Here is a 10,779-nt window from a genome sequence, read left to right as displayed (position 1 = left end):
TTGACATGCTTTACTCTCAAGAAAAATTCAGACTTTAGTAGCACTGAATCTTATCAGAATAGTTCGCTGCAGAAGGCTAAACTATAAAATTGAGCCAGGATTTTGAAACTCCAGATTTGAGAAAATATGATATAAGGAAGCCTTCAAGTATTTTCTTGCTAAGCTGTACTTTTATTGTATGTTAGTGTGTCCTAGTTTTACTAATCGAACCGAAAATAAAAACCTGGTAGAACAAACTGTTTCACCTAAGTTCTTCAACCACCTTTCAATACAACTAAAGAGACCAACCGAGGTTATTACCTTATACCATTAATAAGTCAGCCCTAAAAACTTAGAAGCTTGACTTAACTTGGAAATTGTAGAAAAATAAACTGATGAAATCCCTATAAGAGGGTTATCCTTTTTCTTCATTTCTCTCTCCAACCTCTCTACACACTTATCCCACACTGTTCTGAACTACAGAATAAAATTCTTTTTCCAAACTATAATAAAAAGTAGGCTAAAATAACCCTCCAAAATGGAATAGTACTACTGAGAAAAGTATTGATCACAGGAGGAATATATTGAATATGAGGAGTAAAAGGTATTAAATTTAGCCAGTTACATTAGTAAATTTAAGAGAGACATTTCAGTTAAACTAAGCCCTAAAAATAAAACACACAAAAAGAAAATCAATCATGTGGAGTGGATTTTATTATTTTAATGACAACAATAAAGATTATCAAGGGAAGCTTACTATTCAGAACAAAAAAGTTAAGTGTCTCAATTAAAGTTGTACTGTACATACTGGATTTCCCAGTTGTCTTGAAATCAGAACCCTCAAGGTAAGCCTTTAGCACTGAAGTGACAAAATGCATGTGAATTAAATAGGCACTACTTGGGATCAAAATCTCAAGTGATTTCTTTATACAGAATATCAGAGTATTTCATTAAAATCATTCAAATGAATTGAAGGTATGCTATGCTTAAGAATGGAAACGGTCAGTAAAGGCAAGATATCAATTATCCAGAAATGAGTCTGTAAATTCAAGCATTTCAAACAATGGTACCTGATAAACTGGTTTAAAATATCTTCAAATGATTACAGCTAAAGTTACATGGTAATTATTTTTAAAAGAAACAATATTTTGCAACTGACATTGGAGCAGGACTAATACTTAGGCATCAAAGAACCAAAATAGATGCTTCAAATATGAACCAAAGCCTAAGACACGTTGCCAAAGAACAGTAGTTACATTTAATATTAATCGCTAAAAATGTATTTTCCAAGAACTGTTTGTTCAAATTAATCTAATTTAATTGCACAAATTAGATTTTCATATACAAAAGTTAAATTATTACTCACCGTATATCATAAGAATAAATTATAAATGAAAGAAAAAAATGAAAGGAAAATTAGAGAAATACTTTCAAAACATGATACATGCCTAAAAAAATTAGAAAACATTCTAAAAATCTCAATGAATAAAAGACTGATGCATTTATATTGTAATGTAAAATACACCATATAAAAATATATAGCAGAAATGAAAAAGAACTTATGAAAAACAAAAATAAGTAAAATTACCCCTTTTGCCACCTACCTCACACCCACAGCAATTATTGCCGACATGTATTTGAACAAGGTGCTTGAGCTTGGAGAAACTAAGAACAGCTTCCTGCTCCAATGTGGCCATGTCCCAAAGCCTGTTGAAGAAACCAGCTGTCACTGTGCCTGCTGTTGGATCAACAGTCTCCTCGCGGGTCATTCCCTTCCTCTGCAACTATGACAAGTTTGTTTATTTCTTTTTCTGTCTAACAAAGATAACGTGTAAATATAAAGCAATCTGACTGCTTTGGTAACAGCTCACATCTCCAATACAAAGCAAGGAGCATGTATGCGACTCTGGTATTTTCTTCTTCCTTTGGAACACCACGTTCTTCTGGTTTAAACCTGAATGCCTGGGAACAAAAGATCTAACAGAGCATGTTACATTCATTCCAACAGTGCCGTTAGCTTCAGTTTATTTATTTACTTTTTATTTTTAGATTTTATGGATACATAAAAGTTGCACATATTCAGATACATGATATTTTGATCCAACCATGCAATGTGTAATGAGCAATTCAGAATAATTGATATATCCATCCCCTTAAACATTTATCATTTCTTTGTGTTAGGAATATTCAAATTACACTCTTTTAATTATTTTGACAATAAATTTCTGTTTATATTAGTCACCCTATTGTACTACCTAACACTATATCATTCCTTCTAAATGTATTTTTGGACTCATTGGCTACTCACTGTTTATCCCCTCCTCCCTGCTACACTTCCAGACTCTGGTAACTGTCATTCTACTTTCTAACTCCAAGAGATCAACATTTTCACCACCCACGTATGACTGAGAACATACAACATTTGTCTTTTTCGCACTTGGCTTATTTCATTTCACTCAAGTTCTATTCATGTTTCTGCCAATGACAAGATTTCATTCTTTCTTATGGCTGAATAATATTCCATTGTGTATATGTATCATATTTTTATATCCATCTGTTTGTTGATAGACAGGGTGAGGCTATATCTTCACTATTATGAATAGTGCTGCAGTAAATATGAGAGTACAGATAGTTCTTTGATATTCTGATTTCCTTAATTTGGCTACATATATCCAGCACAGTACAATTGCTGGATCATATGGTAGTTCTATATTTAGATTCTGAGAAACTGTCATACTGTTCTCTATAATGACTGTATTAATTTGCATTCCCACCAACAATGTATGACTGTGTCTCTTTATTTGCATTTTCATCAGCATTCATTGTAGCCTTTTAGATAAAAGCCATTTTTAAAATTTTATTGTACTTTAGGTTCTGGGGTACATGTGCAAATCATGCAGGGTTGTTGCATAAGTACTTACATGGCAAGGCGGTTTGCTGCCTGCATCCCCCCATCACCTATATCTGGCATTTCTCCCCTTGTTATTCATCCCCAACCTCCCCACCCCTGCTGTCCTTCCCTTATCCCCTCCAACAGACAGACCCCAGTGTGTGATGCTCCCTTCCCTGTGTCCATGTGTTCTCATTGTTCAACGTCTGCCAATGACTGAGAACATGTGGTGTTTGATTTTCTGTTCTTGTGTCAGTTTGCTGAGAATGATGGTTTCCAGATTCATCCATGTTCCTACAAAGGACACAAACTCATCAGTAATTTTATGGCTGCATAGTATTCCAAGGTGTATATGTTCCACATTTTCCTTGTCCAGTCTATCATCAACGGGCATTTGGGTTGGTTCCAGGTCTTTGCTATTGTAAACAGTACTGCAATGAACATACGTGGGTATGCATGTGTCTTCATAATAAAACGATTTGTAATCCTTTGGGCATATACCCAGTAATGGGATTGCTGGGTCTGGGGTGAGATAAAACATAATTTAACTGGGGTGAAATAAAATATTCATATCTTTGGACCATTTTTAAATTAGATCATTTTTTTTTGTTATTCAGTTATTTGAGTTCCTTACATATTTTCATTCTAATTGTCAGATGGGTAGTTTGCAAATATTTTCTCCTATTAATGTGGATTGTCTCAAGTTTTTTTGCTAGATGTGATAATATTTTTATGAATGAGCGAATATCTGTGCTTAAATTAGAAGTAACACAATGTCTTGTGTATGGCAAAATATTTCCTTTACTCTTAGAAGCTAAAACAAAAAAATAGCTAATTAATTTCTGACATAGGAGAGTTAGTAATTGTTTACACTACTGAGTAAAGGTTTTCATAAACAACGTATGTGGTTTTTACAATTAGAAGAATGACTGGCTCAGAATTAGTAGATGTTATTTCTGGAATTGTGAAGATCCAAAGGTATGTCTTGTGAAAAGGATGAATTTTTTTTTTCTTTTTCTTTTTTTTCTTTAAATCTTGAACTAAGGAGCAACAAATCTTCAACACGTACCTGAAACTAAGCATTATTTGGAAAATACAAAGGCCAATTCTCATCCTAAAACTCACTTTTTATTTTTGGTATGTTTGGCAACCTTATTTACATAAAATGAGATTCAAATTGTGTGAAATTTCTGGGTTATATTATCCTAATTCCTCAAATGATCCTATCCCCATGTGTAATATATCAATGCCTATTCATAAATAGAAATATATTTGTAGTTATTAAAATTTATAAGTAAAATCCCTAAATCGTCACACACACACACACACACACACACACACACACACACACACACAGTTTTTTGTTGTTCCATCCCTGTTTTAGGCAAATAACATATTATTGTTTCTAATATACAACACTCTTTTTGATTCATGTTTCCATAGAAACCAAACTGTCAGTGTGTTTTTGATTCTTGTTGCCATTGTGAAATGAATTTAGTGGTTTGGGAATAGGTGAAAATTGTTACATAATAAGTAAATTTGAGTATGAGCTTTAAGAGAAAACATAAGCCTAAAAAAGCATGAGCTCATGTCCTTTGTAGGGACATGAATGAAGCTGGAAACCATCATCCTGAGCAAACTATCACAGGAACAGAAAACCAAATACTGCATGTTCTCACTCGTAAGTGGGAGTTGAACCATGAGAACACCCCATAGACACAGCAAGGGGAACATCACACACAATGCCCTGTTGGGGAGTAGGGAGAAAGGGGAGGGAGAGCATTAGGACAAATACCTAATGCATGTGGGGCTTAAAACCTAGATGACGGATTGATAAGTGCAGCAAACCACCATGTCACACGTATAGTAACGAATCTGCAAGTTCAGCACATGTATCCCAAAACTTAAAGTAAAATAAAAAAAATTAAATTAAAAAAAGAGAAAGCATGCACCTCATGATAAAAATAAAGATTAAATATAAATAATACAATATCAGGTTTAAAACAGAAAAAAATAGAAATATTGAAGGAAATAAAAAGTGCAAACACAGACTCATATGAATATATTAAATTTTAATTGTGAATAAAGGTGATACCACTGATAATTGTAGATGGCATTTGTTGTTGTCAAAATTAGGCTGGAAAACTGGACACATCACATGAGGGAAAAAGAACTGACCCTCTAACATTAGAAACGTGGTCTCTAAATGGTTACGAACCTCAATGCCAAAATAAAACTATATATTTAGCAGAGAAAAATGGTGACTTTTTGTGAACTAAGTAAAAGGGCTTTATGAAAATTGTGTTCAAAAGTATAATCCAAAGAGCAAAAATAATGATTACATTGGAAGTTGTATTCGATAAAGAATATCATAAATAAAAATTACTGACAGCTGACAGCAGAAAAAAAGGTATTTTTCATGTCTAAAATTTTTGAGAATATATAGGACATAAACTTACATCAATGAGGTGAAAACACAAAATGAACTTTTCTAGAAATATAAAGAGGAAATTTATAAGGTAAGGGATATTAGTTTCTTTTTACTGCTGTGAAAATTACCACAAACTTAGTGACTTAAAACAATAAAAACGTATTTTTTTTAATTTTTTTTAATTCAGTCTCCATAGAGACTGCCAAAAATTGCCAATGCCGATTATATTTCAAGTCGTCACGGCAGGGTATTGGGAAAAATTTTCAATTACCAATAATCGCGCCTCAGATAAACCTCATTGGCTACAATACTGCCACTGCACAAAGCTTCAAACATATTGTTTTATAGTTGTGAAGTTCAGAAGTTTAAAATTGCTCTCCACTGGCTAAAGTGAAGATGTGAGCAGGCCTTCTGAGGCTCTGAAGGGAAAATCAGTTTCCTTATATTTTTCAGCCTCTGCAGGACTCCTGCACTCTCTGACTCATGGCCCTTCCTTGTATCCCTCCAGTCTCTTGCTACTGTCATCACATCTGCTGCTTCTGATATTCCTGTCTCCATCTTATGAAGCCCCTTGTGGTTACACTAAGCACACCCACATAAGCCTGGATCATCTCTCCATCTCAAAGTACTTAATTTAACCACATCATTAGAGTCCTTTGTTCAGGTAAGGGAACATTCACCAGGTTCCAGAGATAAGGCATGGACATCTTTAGGGAAAAAGCAGCTTTGTTTAGCCTACCACGGAAGGGGAGCCCAAACAAGAAGCACTGGGATAGATGTCCGGAAGTTACTAGTAATAGAATAATTCCAACAAAAGCAATGAGATGCCTAGATATTCAAATAAGTCAAGCCTTGGTGGAAATTTAGGGCAAAAAGAATGTTCAGGCCTTACTGGTAGGATGGAATGGTGTAGCCATACCAAAGTGCCATTTGACATCTCAAAGTCAACTTGCTTATAGAAATGTACAGAGGACTCAGCAGTGTCTCACCCAGTAAAAAAATAATGTTTTACGTAATTCTGTAAACTTGTGTGAGCTAGAATGTTTATAATAACACTGTATTTGATGGTGATATTTGAGCTCAGATATAATATTTGGAGGCATCGCTGGCAGGGAATAAAATATTTGAAGGAAAACTATGGAGTATGATGCAGTAGTTATATGCACTCGATTAGATATGCACAGAACTACTTGATGGGCTTTAGTACAATAGTGTATGTGGAAACAAAATATATACATGGGTATGCTACACACCCCCTCACATAAATATGACAATGTATGTACATTCATATATAATTATGTAATTGTATAATTATATGTTAACATGTGTACATACAATATTCTGTATATTAGAAAACACAATCAGATAAATAAAATATGCAATAAGGACATTTAATTGTTATCTGTGGTGTTGAGAGAAACAAGTTTGTGGTATGAAGATGAAAGAGAATAAACAAATGAATGACTGCAATGCACAGATTGTTGATAATAACATGCCATCAACTGGGTAGTAGCGTTAATTCAACCCTGTGCATCTGAGATGGAAAACAATCATGAATATATAGGCCAGACTGGAAATATCTCTGAAATACGCTGACAGGCTAACTTATTTCAAATTTACTGAATGCTTATTCCTGTTGTTTTGGATTTTTCCCTCTCACCGTTTAATAGTTACTTTCATGTTTCAAGAGGATATTCAAAACACTGATTAAGCAGCATAGACACCAGCCAATTAGAACAGATGCACAGTGTAAATTGACATATTGGGGTAAATCTATTTAATAAGAGCATCACAGGTACATTACATTATAATAGCCACTGCAAACAGATTAAAATATTAGGTGAGTATCCTAAAAATGACATGTAATGTTGACTTTAAAATATACACAAGCATATTTTTCCCACCGTTCTGCATGAAAGTATTGAACTCAGTAATTTAACTTCATAATTGAGTAAAATGATATCAGAAGTCCAGGATCCAGTTGTCCTTAATTGTTTTGATATACTTTCCTTCTATTGGGTTCTTACAGAAGAAAGTATAAGATGTCTTTCATGTGACTTTGAACTGAAAAATATAAGTAAAATCTTGCATTTGAAATACTCTAATTATTTGAGCAATGGAAAAAGCACGTGAATTTTTTCAACATCATTTAATAGCAGGTAAAAGTTCCTGTGCATGGGAAATAGGCTTGTAGGATGTTGTTGTGGAGGAAGGGCTGGAGTTACTGTGTGAAGACCTCACATAGGCAAACTGAGGGGAACGTGAAAGGAGACAAGAGGATTTTTTGAACATATGTAAAGTTACAGTTTCCAAAAGGGAGCCAGTAATTATCTAATAAAAGGTGGCAAAAGAAGTGGACAGTGGAAAGATCCTGTGATTAGTTGCCAAATTTCAGAGGAGGAGCACACTAATTGGTGATTTTCCTTTGAGGTCTGAGTAGAAAGTAAAATAACAATGTCAAATGGTTTTCAAAGGGATTCAGCTACATAACCTAGAAAGTATTGAGGAAAAAAAGTTTCCTATGACTCTGCCACTTACTGGAGTATAACGATTAGCCTCCACATGAAGCGAAGTGGTGGTTAAAATATTTAATTACTGGATTTTTGGATGGGAGAATGCTGGTTTGTACTATTTGTCAATTTCCATGTAAATATTACCAAAATGACCACTATAAGCTATCAATGTGTAATGTCAACTGACTTGCAACATTCCTGAAATTTAACAATTGGCCCTCGTATGCAGGTAGAAGCTAGTTCTAATACATCATTAGAACTTTAAATTACTGTGAACTTTAAATTAGTAAACTGTGTAAAGCCCTTAGCACAGTGTTTGGCACAGAAAAACAATACATATTAGCACTCCCTGAATTGCTTTTTCAGTGCAAGAAAGGATGCTTTCTTCTCCTATTAGTATCAGATATGTGGGTAAATATAATTAATAATAATATTCATAACTATATAGACAAATATGAAATGAATAAAGGAAGCTAATCTTGAAGGGCAAGTGAACATCCTAACATTCCAATAGTTGTCTATCATTGACCTGTTAGATGTTGCAGCACTGTTTACAATAGCAAAGACCTGGAACCAACCCAAATGCCCATCGATGATAGACTGCATAGGGAAAATGTGGTACATATACACCATGGAATATTACGCACCACTAAAAACGATGAGTTTGCGTCCTTTGTAGGGACATGGATGAACCTAGAAACCATTATTCTCAGTAAACTGACACAAGAGCAGAAAATCAAACACTGCATGTTCTCACTCATAGGTGGGTGTTGAACAATGAGAACACATGGACACAGGAAGGGGAGCACTACACACTGGGGTCCTTTGGGGGGAAATGGGGGAGGGACGGGGAGGTGGGGAGGTGGGAGGAGATAGCATGGGGAGAAATGACAAATACAGGTGAGGGGAAGGAAGGCAGCAAACCACACTGCCATGTGTGTACCTATGCAACAATCTTGCATGTTCTTCACATGTACCCCCAAACCTAAAATGAAATAAAAATAAAAAAAAAGAAAAAAAAAAGATGTTGGGAGGAAAAGGCATATGTAAAGAATTACTGAGCAGGCCTATGTTGTTCAAATTCAGCACATTCCAAAGAAAATTTGTTCCTTTATCAGGTTCTTGGAGATAATCTCCAAACTCTTGGCATATCCCACCTGAGAAGAATGTCTTGTTTCTCTGTGACCATGGACCAGGTCAGATAGTCTAGGAAAACATTTTGATTTGCAGTGAAGTCCTTGGATTATGTAGTATTCATTGACCTTAAGAGAGAATGGAGATTGAGTAACTAATGTCAGACATGAGAGTATGCCTTATCTATATGACCAATCCCTAGTAAAAATGCTGAACACGAAGGGTCCAGTGAACTTCTCTGGTTGGCAGCTCTGTTCTTTGCACATTTTACCTTTGCTGATTTTAATCTGTATCCTTTTTACATCATAAACTCTAACCCAGAGTATAACCAAAAAAGCCCAGATAGTGAGATAGGCGAAGTTTAAATTTTATAGCTTCTTATTTTACTTCTCCCAACTTTTTCCCACAATTTTAATAATCTGGCTCTTCTTGTTCTATATTATGGTCCAGTCCTTATATTATGTCTTACTGTTTTGTTAAAAAAAAAAATGTTGTGACCTACTAATCTTCACAAAGAAGTTAGCTACTGACAACATACTTGTATGCTTTCTCAGTCGTACTTGTATTTAAAGACATTTATTAAGGTTAAAAGTTTTTTGGACTAAGTTAATGATTACTAAAAATGAAATTCTATCCACTGAGATGGACAATGAACACAATGCTAGAAGTGAATTCTATATCAGTGGAGGATCTGGCCATATCTAGAGAAATTTTTGGGTGACAAAACTGATGTGGGAATACAACCAGCAGTTGAGGGCAGAGGCTAGAGTCTACTCAGCATCCCACGGTGCACAGGACAGACCACCACAACAGGGGGTCGGCTAACCAAAATGTCAGCAGTGCAAAGTTGAGAGAATAGCTGCTCTGGAGTCAGCTTTAATCATTCAGCCTGAAAGCAAAGAAGAAATTCCACATTATTTAAGGGAACCAAACAGCAGTAAAAAAATCTTAGTTGGCAAAAGTCAATCTGTGAGGTTTATAATTTCTAATGAACAAACACAAAACTATAACCCAGGAAATGAAAGACATTGAAACTACATAATATGTAATCTCAGTTGTAATCAGTGGACAGGGTTTAAAGCATTCATTTTTGTTTTATTTTGTTTTTCAGTTTTTTTAAATTATACTTTAAGTTCTGGGGTGCATATGCAGATTGCATAGGATCGTAACATAGGGGAATTGGGGAGGGATCAAATTAGGACAAATACCTAATGGAAATGATGAGGTGATGGATAAAGCATTAGTTTCTAAATATATTTTGAGACTTTTTTATTAGTTTAAAACTGAAATAACAACTGAAGAAAAATTTCCTACTTACTAGGTGGTAATTTCCTGTAGTTTATTATTGATAGTCAATTTAATTGAAAAAAGACATATTTGCTTTTGTACCTATAAATTCAAAGTATTCATAAGCTGATGCTCTGTATGAAAAGAAATATTTCAGTCATGGAAAAATTTACACCATTTTAAATCTCTTCAATATAATGTTTCAGTTAATTTACCTCTAAGTTTTCAGTTACAAATAGTATTTTAAATTTTACATTTTAAAATGAAAATAGCATTGCCTACCATATTTAGACAGCTGTTGAATTTTTGACACGGAGGGTCTCGGAAACTAATGTCAGCACAGGGGAGTTTCCGTGGTTTTAGCCATCAAACATATTGTTGATCATATACAAGGTTATCCTTTGTCCCTGCTCCATGCACATAAAATTCTGATTGATGTCAATGGGAACCACGTAGAGCTTTTGAGGGCACTGAAGTTTGAAACTTTATGGTGTGTCTGGAATATTTTTGAAGTCCAGTTTATGAGGAGAAATGCAGTGTTTGAA

The 10,779-nt window shown here is 34.6% G+C and overlaps 1 non-coding gene across 1 annotated transcript; it reads right to left on the bottom strand.

Annotated features, from left to right (window-relative positions):
* Positions 1-5,487: 5,487 nt before the first annotated feature.
* On the bottom strand, positions 5,488-5,628 carry LOC120368491 (U4 spliceosomal RNA). Its single transcript, XR_005582602.1, has one exon. It is a non-coding gene; the product is annotated as a U4 spliceosomal RNA (small nuclear RNA).
* Positions 5,629-10,779: the final 5,151 nt, after the last annotated feature.

The sequence above is a fragment of the Saimiri boliviensis genome, chromosome 18 (assembly GCF_048565385.1).
Source record: "Saimiri boliviensis isolate mSaiBol1 chromosome 18, mSaiBol1.pri, whole genome shotgun sequence".
Taxonomy (NCBI): Eukaryota; Metazoa; Chordata; class Mammalia; order Primates; family Cebidae; genus Saimiri; species Saimiri boliviensis.
The sequence above is the reverse complement of the archived record's forward strand: the minus strand, read 5'-3'. Positions and strand labels throughout refer to the sequence as shown.